The sequence below is a fragment of the Pleurodeles waltl genome, chromosome 3_1 (assembly GCF_031143425.1).
Source record: "Pleurodeles waltl isolate 20211129_DDA chromosome 3_1, aPleWal1.hap1.20221129, whole genome shotgun sequence".
Lineage (NCBI taxonomy): Eukaryota > Metazoa > Chordata > Amphibia > Caudata > Salamandridae > Pleurodeles > Pleurodeles waltl.
In genome coordinates, this window is record NC_090440.1 from 1,623,624,157 (window position 1) to 1,623,648,886 (window position 24,730).

The 24,730-nt window shown below is 43.3% G+C and overlaps 1 protein-coding gene across 1 annotated transcript in view; it reads right to left on the reverse strand.

Annotated features, from left to right (window-relative positions):
• Window positions 1-24,730, reverse strand: part of STK39 (serine/threonine kinase 39) — a 1,706,935-nt gene that overhangs the window by 1,016,939 nt on the left and 665,266 nt on the right. The window lies entirely within an intron of this gene.

Below are 24,730 nucleotides of genomic sequence, written 5' to 3' on the forward strand. Positions count from 1 at the left end.
ACAGTACCCTGATGTAAGTCTACACTTTTTTGCAGGAGGCTTTATGAGTGCAAATTTTATCACTGGTAACTTTTCACACATAGGCGGATCTCTCTCTATGATAAACAATAGGGACATTTATTAACCCTTATTATTCTTTAAAAAAAAATGATAAAATCATTATTGCTGCTTTATGAACTCTGCAAATTGAGACACTACTGTTCAAGTCACAGCATATCTACCTATATTCCTAAAGCATGGTAAAATTGGATAATTCCCAACTGGAATATTTATTTTTGTACTGAAGTCATGGTAGTTGGTGCAGGAAAAAGCACCACAGGCATGGAAATGTTAAATGTCACCCATTAACTGCAGCATATGTTGTGCCTTCCACTGGAATCATAAAGAAAACATGTCTTGAGGCCTACCTCTGTAGCCTGACTGCTGCAGCTTTTACAACTTGAGGTAACCCTGTCAAAATAACTATTTTGACAGGAAAACGGTCTACTTTTTAATATTAATATTTTTACGTCACCCCTAAGTGGGCCTTGTAGTCCACACGGTAAGGTGCTTACTATTGTAAATTGGTATGTTACGTTCCAAATAGATGGCTTGCAAGTCTTCAAATAAATTGCACTAAGCTTTATTATTGGCATCAGTTATCACATAAGATTTTTCCCTGTACTTCCCAAATTTGGAGCCTCATTTAAGGAGGATTTCACACTTTAAAATTCCATCTCACACACCTGGCAGGAGAAAAAACGAACTGCCTTTTGTCAGCAAGCATTCTGTTTTCTCAGCAAACTGTAGCATAAACTTATTATAAAACTCAGCCATGCCAAGAATTGTAACCAGCTTCTCCTTATTTGGAGGCAAACACAGATTCTAGATGATTTCCACCAACCAGCTTAAGGTTGGATACCTGATGTGGCAACCAAATGACCTAAATATTCAATTTCAGTCACAATGAATTTATATTCCACCTGACCGCTCCCCACTTGGTGTCCAAAGTACACCACCGAGCCCTGCCCTATTTGGCATTTATTTACATTAATAGTCACGCCTGCCTTCTGCAGAGCCTCCAACTCTTTGCAGGGGTGCTGCAAGTGTTCCTCCCAGCTGGAGCTGAACACAGCAATGTCATCCAGATAGCCTGCATTGAAGTCCTCCAATCCAGTCAAAACCTGGTTAACCAACCTCTGAACGGTGGCAGAGGCATTTTTAATCCCAAACGGCATCAACCTGGACTGGTAGTGCTCATCTGGGCAGATAATGTAGAACTCTCCTTCTCCCACACAGTCAGAGCAATATGCCAATATCCAGATGTTATATCAAATGTGCGGAGATTTTTGGCAGCCCCTAACCAACCAATGATCTCATAAGCTCAGGGAATGGGGTGCGCATCAGTCTTCGTGACAGCGTTGAATCCACAGTAATTAACACAGAACCTGAGTTCTGGAGTAGAACCTGGAGCAGCAGCTTTTGGGACCAAGACCACCACACTGGCCCGAGGGCTACTGGAGAATTCAATAAACCTAAGGGCTAACATTTTTGATACCTCATCCTTAATGCTAGTCCTGACTTTGTCAGTCAATCTGTACATTTTGTGTTTTTCAGGTGGACTGTCCCCAGTGTCCACATCATGTGGACACAAATGAGTGACCCCTGGGATCAAGAAAAATAATGAGGCAAACTGTCCCAACACCTGGCGACAATCCCTTTGTTGCTCCGGGGTCACTGAGGGGGAGAGGTTCACACCCTCCACAGACCCATATTTCTCCTTAGCAGACATGAGGTCAGAAAGAGGCTCACTCTGTTCTTCCACCCCATCATCTGTTGCCAGGAGCATTGTCACTTCAGACCTCTCAAAGTGAGATTTGAGGCGGTTCACATGCAGGACCTTCAAAGTGTTCCTGGGAGTCTGCAAGTTCACCAGATAGGTGACATCACTCTTCCGGTCCACCACCTCAAAAGGCCCAGTCCACTTGTCCCGGAGAGCCCGAGGCTCCACTGGGGCCATCGCCTACACTTTCCAGCTAAAGTGGCATTCTGGTCAGACCAGCATTTCATGTCTTTCTGGCTTGTTTCCAGGTTCCTCTGTGCGGGCTTCCTAGTATGTAGCTAAATACATCCTGGGTGGGGTGTTCTGGAGGCCTTCTCCAAGGAACCCAACCCCAACCAAACTCAGAAGTCCTCTCACAGCGTGCTCCTACAACAATTCAAAGGGGCTAAAACCAAGTCCCTTTTGTGGCACCTCCCTGTAAGCAAACAAAAGGCATGGCAAGAGGACGTCCCACTTACACCTCAAAGTCTCTGACAGCCCCATAATCATGCCTTTCAAGGTTTGGTTGAATCTCTCAACCAGACCATTTCCTTCGGATGGTAAGGAGTAGTGAACTTCCATATCACTCCACACTCCTTCCACAGATACTTCATATATGTGGATATGAAGTTGGTACTCCTGTCAGATACCACCTCCTGGGGGAACCACATGCCAGTAAAAACCCCATCAATGCACGTCCAACCAAAGGGGCTGTGACTGACCTCAGAGGTATAGCTTCTGGGTACCGGTTGGCATGGTCCACCAAGACCAGGATAAACCTGTTGGCTATGGCTGTTTTGGGATCCAGAGGTCCCACAATGTCAATACCAACCCTTTCAAAGGGGGTGCTGACAACAGGAAAAGGTTGGAGGGGAGTCTTACATTTCCTTCCACTCTTGCCAGAGTGCGCATCTAAAAGTGAGTGACAAGCTGCTCAAAGGTCTTGTCCTGCTCCAAAATGACTAGCTAACGGCACACCATGAGCCAAATCCAGTAGGAAGACTCTGAAGCACTGGGGTACCACCAGCACACAGGCCGGCCCAGGCTCCGCAACCTTAGGCTCGCTATATAGGAGACCACCCTCCCAATAAATCAAGTGTGAGCCAAACTCCTTGCCAGACGCCTGGTCTGCAGCCTGCTGCCGGAAACCCTTCAGAGTAGGGCATACCTCCCGTGCCTCCCAGAATGCTTACCTGGTGGGTCCCCTTTCCTGCTGGCACTGAGTCACCTCAGGCACCTCCCCCAGTTCAGTCGCCTGTTCCCCTGTAGGCTCCGGTGCATCCCTCTCATGTTCAGCCTCTTCCCGGACTGTGGGACCTTCTGGGTCAGGATTCCCGCAGCCCCTGCCTTTCGTCTTTCTGGCAGGCAGCTGGGCCACTCTTTCAGGCTCCAGCGCCTCCTGATCACCCTGACTGGCTGATATTGACCGGGTGGACACACCCACCCACCCAGCCAAACCCAACATCTCCAAGTGAGACCTGTGTTTCACCTCCTTCCAAGTGGAATCCTCCAGGTCATTGCCAAGCAGACAATCTACAGGCATGGTTTGACTCACAGCTACTCTCAAGGCACCTGAGACCACCCCCCCCCCAATCAAATGGAACCTGCACCACTCTGCACATGCACTCTTAGTTGTCTACTGCAACTACTTGGTGAAGTGCATGGGGAACTACCTACTCCTCAGACACTAGGCGACTTCTCAAAGTAGTCACACTGGCTCCTGTGTCTCTTGGAGCCTCCACCCTCTGTCCATTGATGGTCACCCACTGCCTGTACTTCTAAGTGTTTTCAGGCATGAGGGTCCTCTGTACCATCTCATGGCCCCTAGTGAGACAAGGGTCATCCCACCTGGCTCCCACCCACCTAGAACCAACTCCCCCAAGCACTACACTGGCCAAACTCTATGGCTGAGCAGCAGTGGGTGCTGATGTCCACTAGGGACATTTGGGATCACCCTCACATGACCCACCTGGTCACATGCATAACCCTTGCCGGGACTCACCTCAGCAGGTTTCCCAGTAGAGTCGCATGGATTCTTTTCAACTGGGGGCTGGGAATCCTTATCCTGGGAACTAGGTTGGGGCCTTTGGAGAACTCTCCGGGACTCACCTCAGCAGGTTTCCCAGTAGAGTCCCATGGTTTCTTTTCAACTGGGGGCTGGGAATCCTTATCCTGGGAACTAGGTTGGGGCCTTTGGAGAACTCTCCCTGTTTACCCATACCCACTCCCCCACTTCTTCTAATGTGGACCCTGCCCACCCTTGGTGGAGTCTCCCCCATACCTCCTTTGGACCCTAGATATTCCCACTGGGCTGCTTCCTGAGCAAACTTCCTGGGGTCAGTTAGCCTGCTGTCAATTAGGTGCTGGTGCAGCTCTGGAAAACAAAGACTATGCAAGTGCTCCCAAGACATCAAATTGTACAGCCCCTCATAGATTGTCACCTTACTGCCCTTCACCCAACCATCCAGTGACCTGCAAAAAGAGCCTACACACTCCAACCAAGTTTGTGATTCCTTCTTCTTATAGGACCTAAATGTTTCCTTATACTCCTCAGGAGTACGACCATATCTGGTGAGTAAGTCATTCTTCATGATAGAGTAGGTGAGACCCTGAGGATCCCCTAAGGATGTCAGAGTGCCCCCCTACCTTAAAGTGCTTCCACAGACTTGCCCCCAATGTGCTTGAAGAACCTTGTTCATGTGGAGAGTTGACTCATACCCCTTAAGTAACAGATAGATGTCATCCTCCCTCTTGTAATCCTTCACCAGATCTTTAGGAATGTGTACCCTCCTCTCTGGCTGCGCTGAGGTACTGCTGACACCATCTCTACTAGACTGGCTCCTCTGATCCAGCTCCCTTACGCTGAGGTCATGAGCCAAGAGCATCTTTTTCTCTTCAATGGCCAGCCTGCTCTCTTCCATCTCCATGTTAAGCTTCTCTAGCTCAAATTGGTGCACCCTTTCTTCCTGTCTGTCCTGCAATTCCTCAGGAGTCAGACCCTTAGATGATACACTGCCACCTGCCCTGGAGACCCTCCCCCAGGCAGAACAGATACACTCACTACACCACCTGGATTACTCTGCACCTCCTCACCCTCGTCCTCCTTCTCTGTGTACCTTCCAGCCTCCTTGGCTGCCACCCAGGCTCTCAATGCCTTTCCCAGTTCCTCCTTCCTGGCGGAGCTCTTAATTGGGCTGGCAAGATCCTTACAAAACTGTTTCAGTTGAGCCACTGTGTATTACTCCAGTTTCTCCAACTCAAAAACAGCCTTAGTAACCACAGCTGGTGCATCCCCAGTTTGAGACATGTTGGTGAGTATTCAAGAATGCAAAGTTCCAAAAGTACTTGAGAGAGTTCCAGAGAGAAGTTCAAAATCACAAACATTAAAGCAGAAAAAGTCCAAAATGAGGAAAAACAAAAACAAGTAGTATGTGGTCACATAATGGTCTGCACTGAAAACAGTATTGTACACTTAATCACTGTCTGTCAAGTACAAATACAAGTTCTATCCCAACTGCTGATCACCAGTGTTAGAAATGGGGTATCTGGCTGGCAGTCAGTCTACACTCTGTCCAAGCAGGAACTCTCATTCTAGTCAGGGCAAGGGAGATACTCACTCAAGATAACCCCTGCTCACCCTCTTGGTACCTGGCACAAGCAGTCAGGCTTATCTCAAAGGCAATGTGTAATGTATTTGTACCAACACACACAGTAACACAGTGAAAACCCTACAAAAGGACACAACACCAGGTTAGGAAAAGAGCCAATATCTATCAGAGTAAAACAAGACCAAAACTATAAAAATACAACATACACAAGTAAAGTTATGAATTTGTAACTAATAGATTCTTACTCCATAGTAAACAATGGAAACGTTGTTGTTACACGAAGTACCTGGTTCAGGAAAAAAATAAAGCTGCACGGGCGAGTATGTGTCGAAAAAGTCACAGTGCGTTGTTTTCTCACTCGTAAGTGAGGCTGTGCATCATTTTCCAGAAGAGCACCTCGGGTCCGTACAGGTCTACGTTGATTTTGATGCCCATCAATGATACGTGAGAAATCTGCAAGCACAGTGATAGAAAATGGCACTTCATGCGGTTTGCGTTGTTTTCAGTATCCGCAAGTGTGTGTTTTGTGTCGTTTCTCCAGCTGCGATGCAGGTGATGTGTCGATTTACCAGTTGTGATGCAGGTGGTGCGTCCATTTCAGCCGCGAGGTGGATGGTGCATCGTTTTTACAGCTGTGTTGCAGGTGGTGCGACAAAATTTGCCCTGCATGGCTTCTTTGTGTGTAGATTTCAGTTCTTGTTCTACCAGCTTCACCTTTCAATAGCCCAGTGACTGGATAGGGAACCACTTGGCAGAGCAGAAGTCTCAGCAGAGAGTCCAGGTGTTGGCAGAGGAAGTCTTTGATGGCTATGAGACTTCAAAACAGGAGGGAAGCTCAGTCCAAGCCTTTGGAGACACTTCACAAGCAGGAATATACCACAAAGTCCAGTCTTTGTCCTCTTTTGAACAGAAGCAGCAACTGCAAGCCAAGCCAGCAAAGCACAGTCACAGGCAAAGGGGCAGTACTCCTCCGCCAGCTCTTCAGCTCTTCTCCTTGGCAGAGGTTCCTCTTGGTTCCAGAAGTATTATGGAAATCTGGGGTTTTGGATCCACTACTTATACCCCCTTCTGCCTTTGAAATAGGCAAACTTCAAAGAAAATTCTCTGTTGTGCACAAGTCTAGTGGAGATTCACAAACAGCCCAACTGTCAGTCTGACCCAGAAAGGGAATACACATGCAGGCACAGTCACAGTATGGTTTATGCAAGAAAATGCCCACTTTCTAAAAGTGGCATTTTCAAACTGACAATGGAAAAACCAACTTTACCAAAAGATGTATTTTTAAATCATGAGTTCAGAGACCCCAAACTCCAGATCTCTATCTGCTCACAAAGGGAAACTACACTTAAAAGATACTTAAATGCAACCGCCATGTCAACCTATGAGACAGAAAGGCTTTGCAACAGTGAAAAACGAATTTGGCAGGATTTCACTGTTAGAACATGTAAATCACATCAGTACATGTCCCGCCTTTAACATACACTGCACCCTGCCCATGTGGCTACCTAGGGCTTACCTTAGGGGTGCCTTACATGTACAAAAAAGAGAAGGTTTGGGCCTGGCAAGTGGGTACACTTGCCAGGTCGAATTGGCAGTTTAAAACTGCACACACAGACACTGCAGTGCCAGGTCTGAGCCACGTTTACAGGGCTACTCATGTGGGTGGCGCAACCAGTGCTACAGGCCCACTAGTAGCATTTGATTTAGGGGCCCTCGGCACCTGTAGTGCACTTTACTAGGGACTTACAGGTAAATCAAATATGCCAATCATGGAAAGGCCAATTATACACACAATTTACACAGGGAGCACTTGCCCTTTAGCACTGGTCAGCAGTGGTGAAGTGCCCAGAGTACCAAAACTAGCAAAAACAAAGTCCAGCACACAGTCAAACCATAGGAAGCCGAGGCAACAAAAGACAGGGGAGACTATGCCAAGGATGCCAGGTCTAACAGTATCCCTAAAGCTAGGCTGTCCTTTAGCATTTCAAATGGGATTGCATGAAAATGCCTCATAAACTGTATGTTCAGATAAAACAGAAACAGTCACTTATCATTAGAACATGACCTAATTTTACTTGAAAATGAACCACACATGGTGATGCCTTAAACTATGGTGCAAACATTTTCTCTTCTTAATGCAAGGCTATAAAATGTACTCAAATAACTTGTACTATACTACATTAAGTACCTTTGAGATGGTTTGTACAACACAATGTATACAGTGTAACCTAAGCACAAACTCGCCTGCGAAAACCACAAGGTTCTTCCCAATTCTGACGCCAGATAGTATACTTTGGCTAATGACATGGAATGTCTCGTTGTCGGCAGGATTTAATTCACTGTGTGCCTTTCCTTGGTGGCACATGGGTGATGGAATGCCTGAGAAAAAAAAACCAGTTTTTGCACCCAAAATGATCGTCATGTCGGGTACAACAACGCAAAAATAATTTACCCTGCTACAACCAGTTTGTGTTTTTCTATTGACTGATTATTTCACCTTCAGATAGTCACACTTCAATGAATTTTGAAGATACTAAAAAATGGTAATATTATTTTAAATGGAATAACTGTTTTACAGTTTATTCTCTATTCCCCCCGAAGTGTGCAATCCCTCCTACTTAAGCTATCTCTTTATCAACTCCATATTGTGTTCTTCATTGTCCTTTACTTTGCATTCTACAGTATTTAATGGCAGCCTCCTGGCACTGAATGTTCTCCATCCCTGTTTCAGAATTGTATGGGTTTTCGGGGAAGGTGGAGGTCAACTGAATCAGAGTCTCTCATATGGAAGCCCATGGAGCAGTATCATGATGGGCTTTGCTGGCACAACACAGAGACAAACACCTATTTTATGCACCTGCAGGGCATAAAGTGAATTTGTTAAACCCAATATTTGTAGTTGTTAGTTTGAGATAGTACAGTACGGATACAGTATCTTTCGATTTCTGAGCTGTGCTGTCTAAAAATACAGCACTAACTCAGATAAATACCGGCAACCACGTAAAGTGTCGAAGGTCCATGCATGATGGGCTGCTTCAGTCCAGTTTTTTCCTCTGAAGCCTGAGACTTGTAGTCTTGTTTATTCCATTATAGGGTTAAATGAATTCACTTTCCACACTCAAAGTGCATAAAACAGGCACTCGGCTCTGCACTGCACCAGCTGAGCCCATCATGATACGGTCCCATATGGGAAAGCAGCTGAAGCTGTTATTTTCATGCCTCTGCTAAAAGGGTTATTCCACTGAACTCTCTTGCTCATCTCAGAACCACTTCCCTATGTATTTCGTACCTGGTGTTAAAGAAATAGTCGGCAAGCTTAACAAGTGCCGCGGGAGCAGAGTAATGACTCCAAGGAAGCAATAATGATAAATGCGAATAGTTTATCAAGTAGTGGGAACTACTGAGGGAGAGGTAGGGGTCAAGATATAAATATAAACTGAGGATCTTGCCACAGCAAAAGACAAACCTTATGAGCAACTGTGAATGTAAAGGTAAGGAGGGGATTTATTAAGCACATGTTGCAGAATGTGCATGGTGCCACTACCTACACCATTGAAAAATAATAAATTTGGCTGGAAAACCTACAAAGAGAAATGTTCTCCAATAACTTTCAAAATAACTGCACAGGCAATGCGTTGGCTCCCACCTCCCAGCAAATGATTACTGCTTTATCTGCTAAAAGCGGAGATTTGAGAACAAGACCCGTTTAAAGAAGTGATTATAGCCACTGGAAGCACTAAAGCAAACTTTCTTTAAATATATTGTACGAAAGATGTGCATTTATTTTCTTTCTAAGTAGGATGTAATGCTTCATCTCATTTTTAGAAATGCTGACTTGTAGAGATAATGGAGTCTCGGCGAGTAAACCTGCAGTTAATTAACCATCTTGTTTTCTTATTTTAAATGTGCCTTTTAGAATGAGGTGAGAGCACAGGTGCATGTTCCCGAAAGTTGCGACAGACAGCTAAATGCTCCTTATTTTTTATCAATTACACCAATGGGTTCGAGGTATGTAAAAATGTATCTTCTGAATTAACGGTAAGGACATTTAGTATATATTGCTGGGCTGATTTCATATACCCAGACTTCCTCACCTACTCTCCCTCTATCTTTTCTCGCTGAGTGAAGACTGGGGAGCAGCCATGGGGTATGGAGGTGGTACTGCAAGAAAGCTAACTTATACATTTTACGAGTATAAATTGTAGTATACTATTATAACAATCAAAGAAGCATCAAAGATATGCATAAGTTGGAAAGCAACTTAATTATCAAACAATTTCAAGATAGGTACAGCACATCTTGAGTACTTCAAAGAAAGTTCAGCAGTTCTTGAACAAATAATAGCAGGTTAGCACTAAATCAGAAAATTGAATGGGCCTCCCGACTATAGCATAGCGAACAGTTGAAAACAGATGAATGACTAGTCGAATTACATTCAATGAATGTTATGTTGACAAACTGTGCAAAGTCATGTATCCCCTTTATTACTTTCAGCATGGCTACAAAATGAAAAAAATGCTTCCTTCTTGAATTACCTTCAACCTGAGAGATTTAAGTCTGAAATCGCAAATTAAAGGCCAATATCAATGCTCTAAAATGATTAAGACACTGAAAAAATATGTTTATTTATTTTTTATTAATTAGAAGGAAGAAGAAAGGCAGAGTGTATCCAGCAAATAAAAAATGCAAAAATAATTGAAGACAAACATTAATAACATAAAATTGAAATTAAAAATGGTAATCAAATTTAACAAGTATATAGAGATGTCCAACCACTTTGCATGTAGCACCAACTTTGCATATTTTCATCAGTGGAAGACTGCACTGCTCAACCATTTGTGCTTCTACTCAGTTGGTTCCCACAGTCCATGTGTAGTCCGGAAGTCTTTCAAGTTTGTTTCTGTTTCCTCATATGTTGATAAAATATATCTTCATGATACCTCAAGCTTTTCATTTCTTGAACCCATTCAAAATCTGTTGGTGCATTGTTTAACCTCCTTTATTGAGCAAACATTGATTATATGACGAACGAGCCCAGAAAAACCAAACTCGTTTACCTGTTTCATCCGTCCTTTTCTCTTTACCTCGGCTAGAGCAATATATGGGTTTGGGCCCAGTTTTAATTAAGATGCATTTTGCAGAACCCCAAACGCCAAGGACAATTGTCTTTTAGTTTTGTGGCACTCCCATAACGTGCATCCAAAAACCTTAACAGTTATGTTACCTGGTGTACTGAGCCAAAAGAGTACTCACAAACGTATGGTGTGACTTTGATGTGAGTTGTTGCCTATATATTGAAAATTATCACACTCGTCTTAGATTGCATCTGCCCTCGATGTACAGCGCATGTAAAATCTGACTTCGTCAATTTCCTCCAGATAAAGGAAGGACCAAATCTTAGGACCTTATGGTGCACAATTATACACAAATGCACAACACAGTTATCTCCATTCATTTTCAATGGTCTTTTTATGTTTACACGAAAACCTTTGGTATAATGGAAGTTAAAGTTAGGACCCAAGAAAGTAGTTTTAACTGCCTCAGTCATTACGCTGCGAGTGACCTCAAACAAACCATCACAAATTGCTTCTTATTACACATACCAATATAATTTGAACAGAAAGTAAATAAAATGCAAACAAATCTTAACATGAGCATTCGAAAATAAGCAGGTGTTTCGAATTGTAGGTCAATACTACTGACTTTATTGAGGGTGATTAAAGGGGCATTTCTTTATAAAGCAATTTAACGTGGTTGAATCTGTGTCTGATATTTTAGCGCATCTAGCCCCCTCATAAATGATGGTTCACAGATTCATATGAAGGTAATCAATAAGAAACAAACAAAATCACAATAAAAAAATGGCTCAAAGTAGAAAAGGAGACACGTCGTTCCCTACAATATATTATGTCACTGATCTTAAACTTAGCGCCTGATTTAGAGTTTGGAAAATGTGATGGATCGCCTGTTCCCTTATTACACGTGCATCCTTTCCTATGGCACTTGTAGTAAGGTGGAAGGGATGTCCGTCACTTTTGTGAGAGAGAAACTCATCCGACAAAATCTACATCAGGCCCTTAGTCTCTAATGTCTGCTATTAATCATCAGTACCACATTTGCTATTGGACGCCCTCTAACAAGAATAAAAATAGTTAACAAAATGAAAATGACTCTGAAATTCTATGCTGTCTCAGTTGACTAAAGGTTCATGAGAGTTCAATAAAGGCCTTGACCTGCAGCACCCACCCAGGACAGAAATGTTATTTTTCTGATTACAGTTATTTTGAACCTAGAAGCTTTATAGTAACAAAACCACACAGCTCCCACTTCATGCATGTTATTGAAAACTAATTATTACAGTGTTTTCGGGACATGACAAATGAAAGCATTTTCCTGCTATCTTCCCACAATCTCCCTGCCCAATGCCTTTAATCCACGAGGAAAGGTAAGGGGCTAACAAGAGGATAAATTGTAAAGAAGAAATATTATAAAGTGATTTACTTAAATTCTCTCTCTGAATAATAATAGCGGAGAGTAAATCAGGAAGGAACTTTGATTTTAACTCGTAAAAGAACAAATCACCTTAAAATATTTATTCTTGAGCCCCTTGTTAGCCCCTTAACTTTCAGCATAGTGTATGTATTCCAAAGCTCGCAAGGGATTATTGGATAGCCCTTTTCTTTTGACACATTAAATTCAAGAGGGTAACTAAATATAGGTAATTGTAGATAAACTATTCTTAACATCATAGCTATGTACCTTGAAGATACATAAAAAGTCAATGTATGCATATAAGGAGTTAAGAATAGTAAATCACATTATTGGGGAAGTCAATATTCTGGCTATCATATTTTTGAAGGGTCATATTTACCAGAGTTGCTAGCACCAAATAACACTCATTAGAGAAAACTACGAAACTACTGTGTAGCCACTGGATAATCGGGAACTCCCTCAAAGTACTGGTAGGCCAATAATTGAGACCTTGGCGAGATTACAAATGCATAATTAATAATTTGCAGAGTTTTACCCAAAGCCTACCTGACAGCCTCTTTTCACAGTAGGTTCAAGTCATTTCTGAGCAACAATAGGTAACATGCATGTAAGAAATTGGGTTACTGGGTGAGGGGAGTAAAGCCCTACTCAAGCAACAACCGTAATCCCTGTCAGGGTGAAGTCTCAAGCAAACCACAAATTACCTTGTGTTTGACCCTCTGGTAACTTGGAACAGAGCAGTCCGGCTTAACTAGAGGCAATGTGGAAAGTATTTGTGCAACACTTCTGGCAGTAAGAAGGTGAAAACACCACAAAAGGGATCCCACCCGATTAGAAACAGAGCAGATTTTATTAATTAACATGAGACTAAAACAAAAGAAATTTAGTCAGTAGAACTGGAGATTTGCCGTTTTAAAGCTTTCAGTGAAAATGGTGCCAAAAAGCACAATGCCCTAACTGTGAATATGTGGGCACGCCAAACCAGGACAAAGCCACAAGTTCAAGCCAACTGCGATAGAGCGCTGCTGGCTACACAGACCAGGGTAAGCTCGCTGACCAAGAGTACCCTAAATCCTGGTTGAAGAGAGTTGTGAGGTCCCACTTCGAGGATGACCTGCGCAGTTGTAGCAATGAGCGGTCTGGGCTAGATGATGTGTCACAGAAGGCTGCGATGCAAGGTCCTTCGTCGTCATCAAGACAGTGTCAGAGGAAAGCTTATAATGATAAGTCCTGTGTCAGGGATGCGTCACCCACCGGTTGGTTCTGAAGAGAATGTAGGTCTTGCAATGAGAAGTCCTGCGTCACCGTTGAAGGTGTCGTCATCAAGAGGTCTGCAATGCAAGGGCCTGTGTTGAGGATGCGTCACGCAGTGGTGGTTCTGATGAGCCTGCTGGCTGTGAGGTTGATGCAGAGTCCTTGCGCTGGAAGAATCCTCACATTAGAAGTGAAGCGTCAGATCTGCTCAGGATTGAACCACAAAGCAGAGGAGATATGTTGCAGAGCACCTTCAGCTTCACTTGCAAGGGTCCATGACTGGGGTGGCACCACACTCACGGTTGCAGAGTCCATGTGCTGGTTACAACAGACTAGCCCTTGGAGTCACTCTAGTAGTCCTGGGTAAAGGTTGCATGCAGGTCCAGTCCTTCTCTCCCAGGCAATAATTCCACAAGCACCACATCAGCACAGCAAACAGCAGTCCTTGAGGGCAGCAGTCCAGCAGAGTGGCAGTTCTTTCAGCAGCACAGCAGCCTTTCTACTTAGCATAGTCTTCCACAGGGCCAGAACTGTAATGAAAAGTTGATGTCTGAGTAGTTCCAATATTTATACCTGGTGCCTCCTTTGAAGTGGGACAAGCTTCTAGAGGGTTCCCTTTGAAGTCACAGGTTCCTGCCTCCCATACCCTGGCTGTAGCCTAACTACACAAGGTGTGCAATCCTTTGTGAAGGCAGGACATGACCTATGCAGGTGTAAGTAAGACTGTGCATAACTCCTTCCTCCCATCCTACCAGTGATGACCCATCTAGGCACACCTAAGTTCTCTACTGTGTATAGCTGTACAGGGGAACTACACAAAGACCAACTGCCAACTAAACTCAGTCAGGTGACCCAGAGAAAGGCTGCAGACACTAAATGGATAAGGCAGGAAAATGCCAACATTTTCAAAATTGTAACAAATAATATGACTTCACCATAAAAGAGGACATTTCATTACAATTACAAAGGCACCAAATATGAACTGCCTACCTGTTTCCCATTTGGAAGTTACAGCTTATTAAATGTAATAAGGTAAACCCAATGTTATTCTATGGAAAAAGCAGACCTTGCAGTTGCTAAAAACACATCTAAGAGGTTTCCACTACCAGGAAATGTAAAACTTTAATGTATATGTCTTACATTTCATATATACTGTACTCTGCCTGTGTGTTGTTTAGGGCTACCTTAGGAATTAATTATATATATTAAAAAGGCAGGTTTGAGTGTGGCAAAAGGTTTATTTTGCCAGGTTGCAATAGCTTGTCAGCTTGTCTGAGACATTTTTAAATAGCTACTTAAGTGGATGGCAAAATAAATGCTGCATGCCCACTGGCAGCATTTAATTCACAGGCCCTGGGTACATATCCTATAGCTTCACTAGGGACTTATAAGTAAATAATTGATGCTAATCGAGGAAAGGGCCAATGTTCTAGATGCTAAGAAGTCACTCATGGTGTCTCCTATAGTACCTTGCAGGTGCTCAGTTCACCTGTCTGTGGAATAGGTATCTATCCAGCTGGGTCTCCCTCAAAGTCCATTGCAATCCATTCACAACCAGCCAGCAGGATCTTCTTTAAACCTCTGACATTTGTATTCCTGAAGACACAACAGGAAAGTAGCCAAATGAGCCCTGGAGAATAGTTTAAGCCCCTGCATGCAGGTAGGAGTCCGGACTCCTTCAGTCATCTTTCCCCAACAGCCGCAGAGAAGTTTCTATTTCCTTCAAATGCCATCTCAGGTCTAAGGATGGACTGAGGAGGACCTGGTAAGATGCTAGTTGCATCCTTTGTATTAGCCAATGAATGAAATGTAAAATTCCCTATCACTGCTCCTGCTATTGTTTTCACAGACCCACTGTTGGACTGGATACCCTTGCTGTGGTTTCCCCTGTTTTTTGCCTTTCTTACTCCTGTTTTTGCTGACTCTATTTTTTGCAGGCTTTAGGGCTCTGCAAACCTTACCACTGCTAACCAATACTAAAGTGCTTATGCTCTCTCCTTTTAACATGATAACATTGGCCTACACCTAACTGACTCATTTAATTTACTTGTAAGTCCCTAGTACAGTTGTACTACTGGTACCCAGGGCCTATAAATTAGAAGTCACTAAAGGGCCTGCAGCATCTATTCTTTCCCACACTTTAGTAGTCTTGTAAACATGTATCATCCCTTCCAGTGCAGCATGTTTAGAATGTCCCACTTTTGTTGCTTGAGCACCCTGTCTTGTAAATGTCTAGGACACACTTAGAGGGTAACTTACTAATGTGTTAAAGCAGGTGTTCTACTTTAAAAAGCATCTGCCTTGCCATTTGTCACTGCAGTCTTTTTCAAATTGCAGGCTAGTCAGAACACACTGATGTTCTCTAGAGATACTAGAGATATAGAAGCCTATTCACAAAGGTAAATTTACACATAAATTTACTCTTAAAGCGACGTAAAGTTTCTATTTAGGCTATTCACGATTGCTGAGTGTAAAATGACTACAATGGGTAGATTTGCATGTCTCCACACTATGAAATGGGGGAGAAGGGGAGTGGGAGCCACATTTATGAGTGTAAAGTTACTAATAGTAACTTTTTACACAGAGCCAGAGCTCTACATTACCAGGGTTGGGATCTCTCTAAGGAAAAGTAGAGGAACTATGTTGAAAGTGTATTAAACTTAAAAAAAATAGGAATAATATTTTCTTTTAAATAATAATGTAAATTATATTTTACATGTCTTTTAAATGTAGACACAAATAAGAAGTGCTACAACATTATTAACCTAATGTCAAATAAATATTTAAATAATTTAAATATAATAAATTACATTATTTTTTAAAGTTTTCCTTTAAAGCAATCCCACATAAAGTTAATGTTTACTAGTTATTTATTTATTATGTATTACACAATGTTGTTATTTATAATTCATTTATGTAGTTGTGTTTTAATAAAATTAAATTTACATTATATTTTGAATAAAAAAGTTTATTAAAATGTTATGTCTTAATTTTTAAGTATATATACATGTTTAACATTAAACAAAAGTTATGTGTATTTTCAAAATATCAAAAATAATTCATTTATTTTAACATTATATCAGATGGGGTTCTACTTTAGGCCCCTGCCTCCATTGTTTTCCATGGGAGGGTGTTGCAGTATTATTGGTTGGTCATGTGTGATGCTGGGCTTACCCCAGGTCTAAGTTGTACACTTACAACTGTTTAGTTGTCGTAGGCCCTTTATGGTTGTATTAATGTTAGAAGTGCAGTTTATGAATAACAAAGGGCTTATTCTTTTGTGGGAGGGAGTCTGTCCTCCCTAAACCCCTACTTACTCTTTCCTTAATCCCTCCTATCAAGTGGTAGAAATTTCCTATTTTCTCTACACTGCTCTGCGTCCTCCCCCACATTTACTACTAAGTAGTAAATATACAGGTGTGAAGAAATCCCCACAGAATATATAAGATAGGTAGAAATAGTGATTTGTACCAGTAGGTTTGTGAAATACATTTTCTAGTAAGCAAGCGCTACTAGTGTAGTACTACTTTATGTATTACACAATAGGGATTTCTGGATTGGGGTGATACACGGTAGTCATGTATGTGGGTGGTGCAAATCCACACTTCAGCCTTCATATGACATTTAACTTCCATGCCACTGTTTTTTCAGGGTAAATATATTAACCAATTAAAGAGAAACCATTTTACAGCACTTAAAGTCAGAACATATGCACTGCGACAGACACCAAAGGAAAAGGTGAACTGCTACACTTACTGAAAAAAAGCACATTGATTAACCAAGGCAGCTTTCATTACACCACTGTGAAAATGAATTAGTGGTAAAAGGTGAGTCAGGTTACCCCGTGTTGAAGCAAGGACCCTCAATCTAGTCAGGGTAAAAGAGAATCACCCTCAGCTAACCCCTGCTTACCCTCTTGGTAGCTTGGCAGATAAGTAGGCTTAACTTCAGAGTGCTAGGTGTAAAGTATGTGTACCAACACACACAGTAACTTAAGGAAAACACTACAAAATGACACAACACCAGTTTAGAAAAATAGGAACTATTTATCTAAACAAAACAAGACCAAAACAACAAAAATCCGACATACACAAGTCAAGTTATGAATCTGTAAAGATTAAACTCCAAAATAGCGCTTAGAAACACAAAATGCTTAGATGAGGTGTTAACACGGCGTCGTGACGGAGTCGTTCCCGACAAGCCGACACCAGCAGCGCCGGACACGGAGTTGCGTAGACCCCCAAGTACAGTACCTTTGGTGAAGAGTGAAAACAAGTCGATGTGCGAAGTCGGGGATCGCGGCGTCTGTGCAAAACATTGAATCTGCACACTTCGAGAGGCGTCGGTCACGACGTGGTGCGGCGACTTCCACGGAGTCACGGACTTCAGCGGGCTGCAGCGGTGTCAGGCCTGCGAAGGTCGTCGCGTTCCAGCGTAGATCACGGAGTCGGTTGCAGGCGGTGTCACCGGATTCAGCAGCGGCGTCGGTCCGAAGTCGTCCAAAGTCAATTTCCTTGGATTTCCACCAGCTTTCCTTTCAAGGGCCCAGGAACTGGATAGGGCACCACCTGTCAGAGCAGGAGTCTCTCCAGAGACTCCAGGTGCTGGCAGAGAGAAGTCTTTGCTGTTCCTGAGACTTCAAACAACAGGAGGCAAGCTCTAAATCAAGCCCTTGGAGATTTCTTCACAAGATGGAAGGCACACAAAGTCCAGTCTTTGCCCTCTTACTCTGGCAGAAGCAGCAACTGCAGGATAGCTCCACAAAGAACAGTCACAGGCAGGGCAGCACTTCTCCTCAGCTCTTCTCAAGGCAGAGGTTCCTCTTGTTTCCAGAAGTGTTCTAAAGTCTGTGGTTTTGGGTGCCCTTCTTATACCCAATTTCTCCTTTGAAGTAGGCCTACTTCAAAGTAAAGTCTCTTTTGAATGTGAAATCCTGCCTTTCTCAGGCCAGGCCTCAGACTCTCACCAGGGGGTCGAAGATGGCATTGTGTGAGGACAGGCACAGCCCTTTCAGGTGTAAGTGACCACTTCTCCCCTCCCTCCTAGCACAGATGGCTCATCAGGAAATGCAGACTACACCCCAGCTCCCTTTGTGTCACTGTCTAGTATGCAGGTGCAACCAGCCCAACTGTCAAACTGACCCAGACAGGGAATCCACAAACAGGCAGAGTCATAGAAATGGTATAAGCAAGTGGCTTTTTTAAACACACAATCTCAATCAACTTTACTAAAAGATGTATTTTTAAATTGTGAACTCAGAGTCCCCAAACTCCACATGTCCATCCACTCCCAAAGGGAATCTACACTTTATTCAGATTTAAAGTTAGCCCCCATGTTAACCTGTGAGAGGGACAGGCCTTGCAATAGTAAAAAACGAATTTAGCAATATTTCACTGTCAGGACATATAAAACACATTACTATATGCCGTACCTTAACCATACACTGCACCCTGACCTCTGGGCAAACTGGGGCCTACCTTAGGGTATCTTACATGTAGGAAAGGGGAAGGTTTAGGCCTGGCAAGTGGGTACACTTGCCAAGTCGAATTTACAGTTAAAACTGCACACACAGACACTGCAGTGGCAAGTCTGAGACATGATTACGGAGCTACTCATGTGGGCGGCACAACCAGTGCTGCAGGCCCACTAGTAGCATTTGATTTACAGGCCCTGGCACCACCAGTGCACTTTGCTAGGGACTTACTAGTAAATCAAATATCCCAATCATGGATAAACCAATCAACAATACAATTTACACAGAGAGCATATGCACTTTAGCACTGGTTAGCAGTGGTAAAGTGCTCAGAGTTCAAAAGCCAACAGCAACAGGACAGAAAAAATAGGAGGCAGGAGGCAAAAAGATTGGGGATGACCCTGCATAAGCAAAAAAGTCCAACAGAGCTCAATTGAGGTCCACATAAGAATAAACAATAAAACAATACTTTTGTCTCTACCACTCTTTACACCTAAAATCTAGTTTGACATGTTTAACATTTTTACAGTAAAAAAGTTCTATAAAAGTGCTCAACAATACTTTTCCGAACTTAAAGTTGCACGCTGCTTTACTGTTATTAAAGTACAAAAAGTAAAATGGTGCAAATACCCGCATCAGTGCAATTAAAATATCATTCAGTGCAAGAATACTAGCCAATATATGGTCATTACCAGCCATATTTGACCTAAAAGTGTTGAGTGGCAAGGTATAAATAAACACTATAAATGAAGCGGTGGAATACAATGTATACGAACACAGACTGTCTAAACGGTTTCCTATCTGCCCATAATATTGCAAATATAAACGTGCACAAAATGGAATATTCGTAGGCCAAATCCAATTCTTCCTTATGTGCTTCTTACTGAGGTGCTTTGCTTCCTAAGCTTCGATACTTACTGAGGTGCTTCGCTTCCTAAGTCATGTATAAATCATGAAGTTACAGACGAATGGGAACGTAATTTGCCTTGTTCGACCTCACCACAAAATCCCACATATGGACATATGACAGATACTACTGCCCTCTCCCTTATGAGATCCAGGTATAATAAAGTGCATCATTACACCGGAGCAACTAAATTATTTTGTCTTATATAACACTTAATGCCTATTTACTTATGAATCAGTTAACTTGCTTTTCAGCGTATACACTTAGAATAAATCTAAAAAACATTTGAAGAAATTCTGCATCACAAAATAAATAACACCCATGCATTCAGCACCTTCTGCCACAAATGACATAACCAAAGCAAAAAGTTTACCCAACTCATCTTTTGTAATATTTTTATTCTTTTATTGTTCAAACTTCAAGCTTATTTTAGTCTGCATTATCATATCGCATGCACTAATGTGGCTGTGCAGGGCCACAATTGTTCACCCTTTCTACAATCAGTACTGTGCAGGCATTAAAGTCACAACATGTTACCACTCATTGTGTGCACTCTGGTCTTATGTAATTTTGTCTCAGTGTAACTTGCAGAAGCTTGGTGATTGCAAGTTTGAACAAAAAGGTTTAACCACTCTTACCCAGACGCTATCCGCCTGCCTCAGTAATCCAGTATCCCTTCTTCGAATCATGTTTGGCCTTCATCCACCTTGTCAGACAATCACTGTTTAGTGCCCTTCACTCTGTACTGGTTATGGATATCAGTCTGTGAGGTGATGGATACAAGGGACTGAGGCTCAGGTGTCTCTCCCTCCAGCCCAGTGAGGATGTAAATGAAGGTCACCCAGTTGGCTACTATAGGTCTGCTTTTGTTGTAGGATCCTTTGTTCTTCCAATCTCAATGCAGATTCCTCGGTTATAACACATTTCATAAGTTCTGCTTTCAATTTGTTATGTGGTGGACTATCTAGTGACTGCCAGTGCATAGCGATCACCCATTTGGCTAAGACCAGTGTTAAGTCAATGAATTTAGGAAATCTGGGATACAGCCCAAAAGGCAGGTTTCCAGCAGCCTGAGCCTTGGGCGGTGTGTTATCTGTTCCATTTCCTCTGCCACTTGGTGCCAATAGGCGGAGATTGTTGGGCACTCCTACACCATATGCATGAATCCTGCATCTACTAAGGAGCATCTGGGGCATGACTTATCTGTGGTGCTCGTAATTAGGCTTAGTTTGTGAAGTGAGGTAGTATGGAGATGAGCTGGGTATATTTAAATTCAGTATTCATAGATACTAGAATTGTTGATGTGTATGCTGTAACACCATTGCCCGCTCCCTGGCCATCAATTCCCACCCCATTGTGTCTTCCTAGTGCATTTTGATCCTGTCAATGAGTGCCACTGACATTGTGAGGATAGTCGTTTAGAGCCAGGACACAAGTTTCGTGTTGATCCAAAATGTGGGGAGTGTTTTGAAAGTATCTTGCGATTGAGGTTCCTCCTGGCCCTCCCCCTCACGTGGACTGTATTGAACCTGTGAGAGTCCCATACGTTAGGAAATGTGATCTCCGCAAGCCCTCCTCACTCATCTGATCCACGAAGCTTCACAGCTCACTATTTGTGTAAAAGTCTCCTGTGCTGAGTAGCCCAGCCTCAGTCCATTTAGCCATCTGCCAATCAGAGAAGTAGCCCCCCTAACCTTGGAGCAATCCAATGTGCTAATTTTCCCAACCATTATTAGAGCTATCAAAGCCCCGCGTTTGAGGCATCCCACAAGGATCACAGCTCCTCTTTTCTCACACCTCCCAGGCAGCGGGCCAGAGGGAGATCCTCTGGTGTCCCCCATCCCAAATCAATTTACTCAGTATTCATGCCCCTGAACGAGGACTACAGGATCCAGATGGGTAGGGCCTCAAAGAATTAAAGGACACGAGGGGGCATTAACATTTTGGTCACCCTAGCCACTCGATCTTGCGCCGCATGCGTCAAAGTGTCCCCACAGCATACGTTACTGTTTCTAGTGTCCGTGTCTGTATAGTACTCTAACCCCAAACATTGTTGGTTCCCATTTTATGCTCTGCTTGATTCTCGTCCATAGACTACAGTCTGTGGGAGACACAGGACTACACATATTTTATCCCAATTACCACATATGCCGAGACTGCTCCGAAAGCTTCCAACATACGGACCCCCCAGGGTACACCCACATCTGCATCCTCAATGAACTGGAACATATCATCTGCATACTGTGAGATGGTATGTTCCCCTTTCCGTAAACATATACCTTGTTCCTCTCTCCAGAGCAATGCCACAAAAGACTCAATGGCTAGGGCAAAAAGCAGAGGAGACAAGGGGCATCGCTGCCCAGTGTTCCTACCTCTCTATGAGGTCCAGTAGTAATTGCCAAGTCATGTCTGGGTTATACCCCAACATGTAGAAGCAAAAGCCATTTTTCCCACTTCTCTCATAGCCTCATCAGGTGCATGCCTGCCATGAGGTAAGGCCAGCGTACTGAGTCAAAGGCCTTGTGGAAAACAATGGAGATGACCACTGTGTTTAGATACGCTAAGTCTACAGCACCCAGAACAGTCGGAGGATATTAAGGAAGGAGTTGCATTTTGTGATGAAACTATTTTGGTCGTTGTGGATCAAAGTACTGATGAATGGGCATAGCCGGTCTGCCAGGATTCTATAAAGAATTTTATAATTGAGGTTCAACATAGACAGTGGTCTATATGAGGCTACATCAGTGAGATCTGTATGGGGCTTAGGGATTCATACCAGAAGCACCACCCTAGCCGTGACGGGGAGAATTCTGTAGGCTTCTGCGTACATCTCTTCCAGACGAGGGACTTGAAGAGAAGCGTAATCTTCGTAAAATTCCACTGAGAAACCATTGTTACACAGTATTTTCCCCCTGGCCATGTCCCTCCGTGATAGGTCCTCCTAGGGAGTCCCTTTCTTCTCTCGGCAGGCACAGTGGAGGTGATTGGTTCAGGAAGGCTTTGATGTCCATCATCACAGCATCGACGTAGGGTTCACACTAGTGTCGAGTAAAGACCCAATGTATATCCAATTGAATTTACACCAAGCAGTCCTCCCTGGTCCTAAGCTGTGTTATGGCACTGCACCTGTCTTACGATCAGACCAACCAGGTTAGCAGTCCACCCACTCTGCCTCCCTCGGTGTGATTGGTGTGTAGATATTCCCTGCTTGTGTGTGCCCACAGCTGATGCAGTGTTGATCACATTTCCATTAAAGAAGGGTCCCCCCACCCCGGGATCAGATACCGTGTCCTGCTGCAGGTGGTACAATTCTCCTTCTGTTGGGAGGAGTTCTCGCTCCAATGAGTGTCGCACCTCAATGGATTGTTGCATGCACCACCCTCGTCTGACAACCTTAAAGGCCTCCCATCCTGTGTAGAGGTGGGCTGTGGACTGTTGGTTATGGTGGAAGCAGTTCCTTACGGAGTCTGCTACTGTGTCAAATGTCATGGGGTCCTGTAGGAGCTGGGGAGAGATCCTTCATGTCGGTATCAGCATCTGACATTGGTCCCACTGTAGGCACAAGAGTAATGAGTTGTGGTCAGAGATGGTGTGGCCCAAGTATTCTATAGAAACAGTGTTTCCTCCCAAAGCATTGGTGCCTAGGAACATGTCTAATCTCACATGGAGATCATCTACTAGGGGATAGAGGGAGTATTTCTGGTGATCCGGATAACTTACCCACCATATATCATGCAGCAACCGGGGTGTTGCTCAAGGGCCGAGGTCTTATGCTAATTTAAAACCAGGTCCGTTGTGTAGTGGGGGTGTTGAGCTGTCGAAATCTACGTCCAAAAAACAGTTGTAGTCCCATTCCAGTAGCTTGGGCAGTTGTGCTTTCTCTGCCAACATCTCAGATAGTGTATGAAGAAGCTGTGTTTTGTTAAGATTTCGAGCATATATGCTGTAAAACACTACCCATATGCTGTCCAATAGTCCCCTGACCAATACGTAACAGCCTTCCCTATCACAGTAGTAGAGGCTGCCTGAAAAGGGACTCCTGCCTTAACCCAGATGAGCACACCCCGGGCAAACGTGGAGTATCCTTTGGTGTATACCTGCCCCCTTTATAGCCTCCCCAGCCTTGGGATTACTATTCCCAACTCATCTTGAATTAGCAATCAACTGAACACAGTGGCTTTTCGACTATGCAAGTGTTGTCTGATTTAAGGAACTGCTGACTTTGTCACTGTGCGGAGTCAGACAGACCATCATCAGGCAGCTATTGTAACTGCTCCACAATGCCCCTGATGTAATTGCTTTCTCTACTGAGTATTGAGCGTTCTACATGCCTCAAGGTCCTTTGGCTCTCAATTGCCAATTTATAAGGAACTCTCTTCATTTCCTCTTGTTATGGCATTTTTTTTGCTTGTGAAAATTAATACTCTGCATTCCTTTTAAACTTTTTCCTTACACTGGATGCTTCTGACTGAGAGGGTTTTCTTCAGGATGTTCTCCTCAAAATAAGACTGTAATTGTTTTAATAGACTCCAGTTATGCTCCTGACTCCTGTTCCATACTGGTGTCCGTGGTATGAGAGAATAAATCAGCAAATGGTTCCTTCTGTTTCTGGATACCCTTTAAGATAGCTCTGCATCGCAATTTAAATACATCACGCTCCATAGTGACGGTTTTCCTGTAACTAATGTGCTTTTGCTCTATATGGGAAGAATCCACAAGCCTCAGAATAGCAACCAGTCATCCCCTTCCTCCAAGTCTAAAAACCCTCTTCCAGTTGTGCGCACGTATCTAATAAAATCCTCTCTACCATCAATATTAACAATGGAAAGAGTTACAGACTTTATAAAGGATAGCTCCTCTTCCTCTCATGCTGCTGGCACAATCACAAAGAAATTGTTTAACACTTCATCGGTCAAATGGCTGGAAAAAGACCTTGATTCTCCCTCACAATTACCTACACATCTTACTCTAGATGAAGTCATGGAGGACAAATGATTTCTACTCTGGAACAGAAGTCAGTAACCTTGAAAACTCCACTTCTGTCAACCCTCAGTTCTCCAAGTACATAGCTCAACTTAAACTTAGAAAATAGGAATAGGAGAAACAATCTTCATCTTTTTGGGATTTCAGAGGGTTCAGAAGGTTCTAACATGATTGCATACCTTCAAACAGAGATACCTTCCATTCTTCGTCTG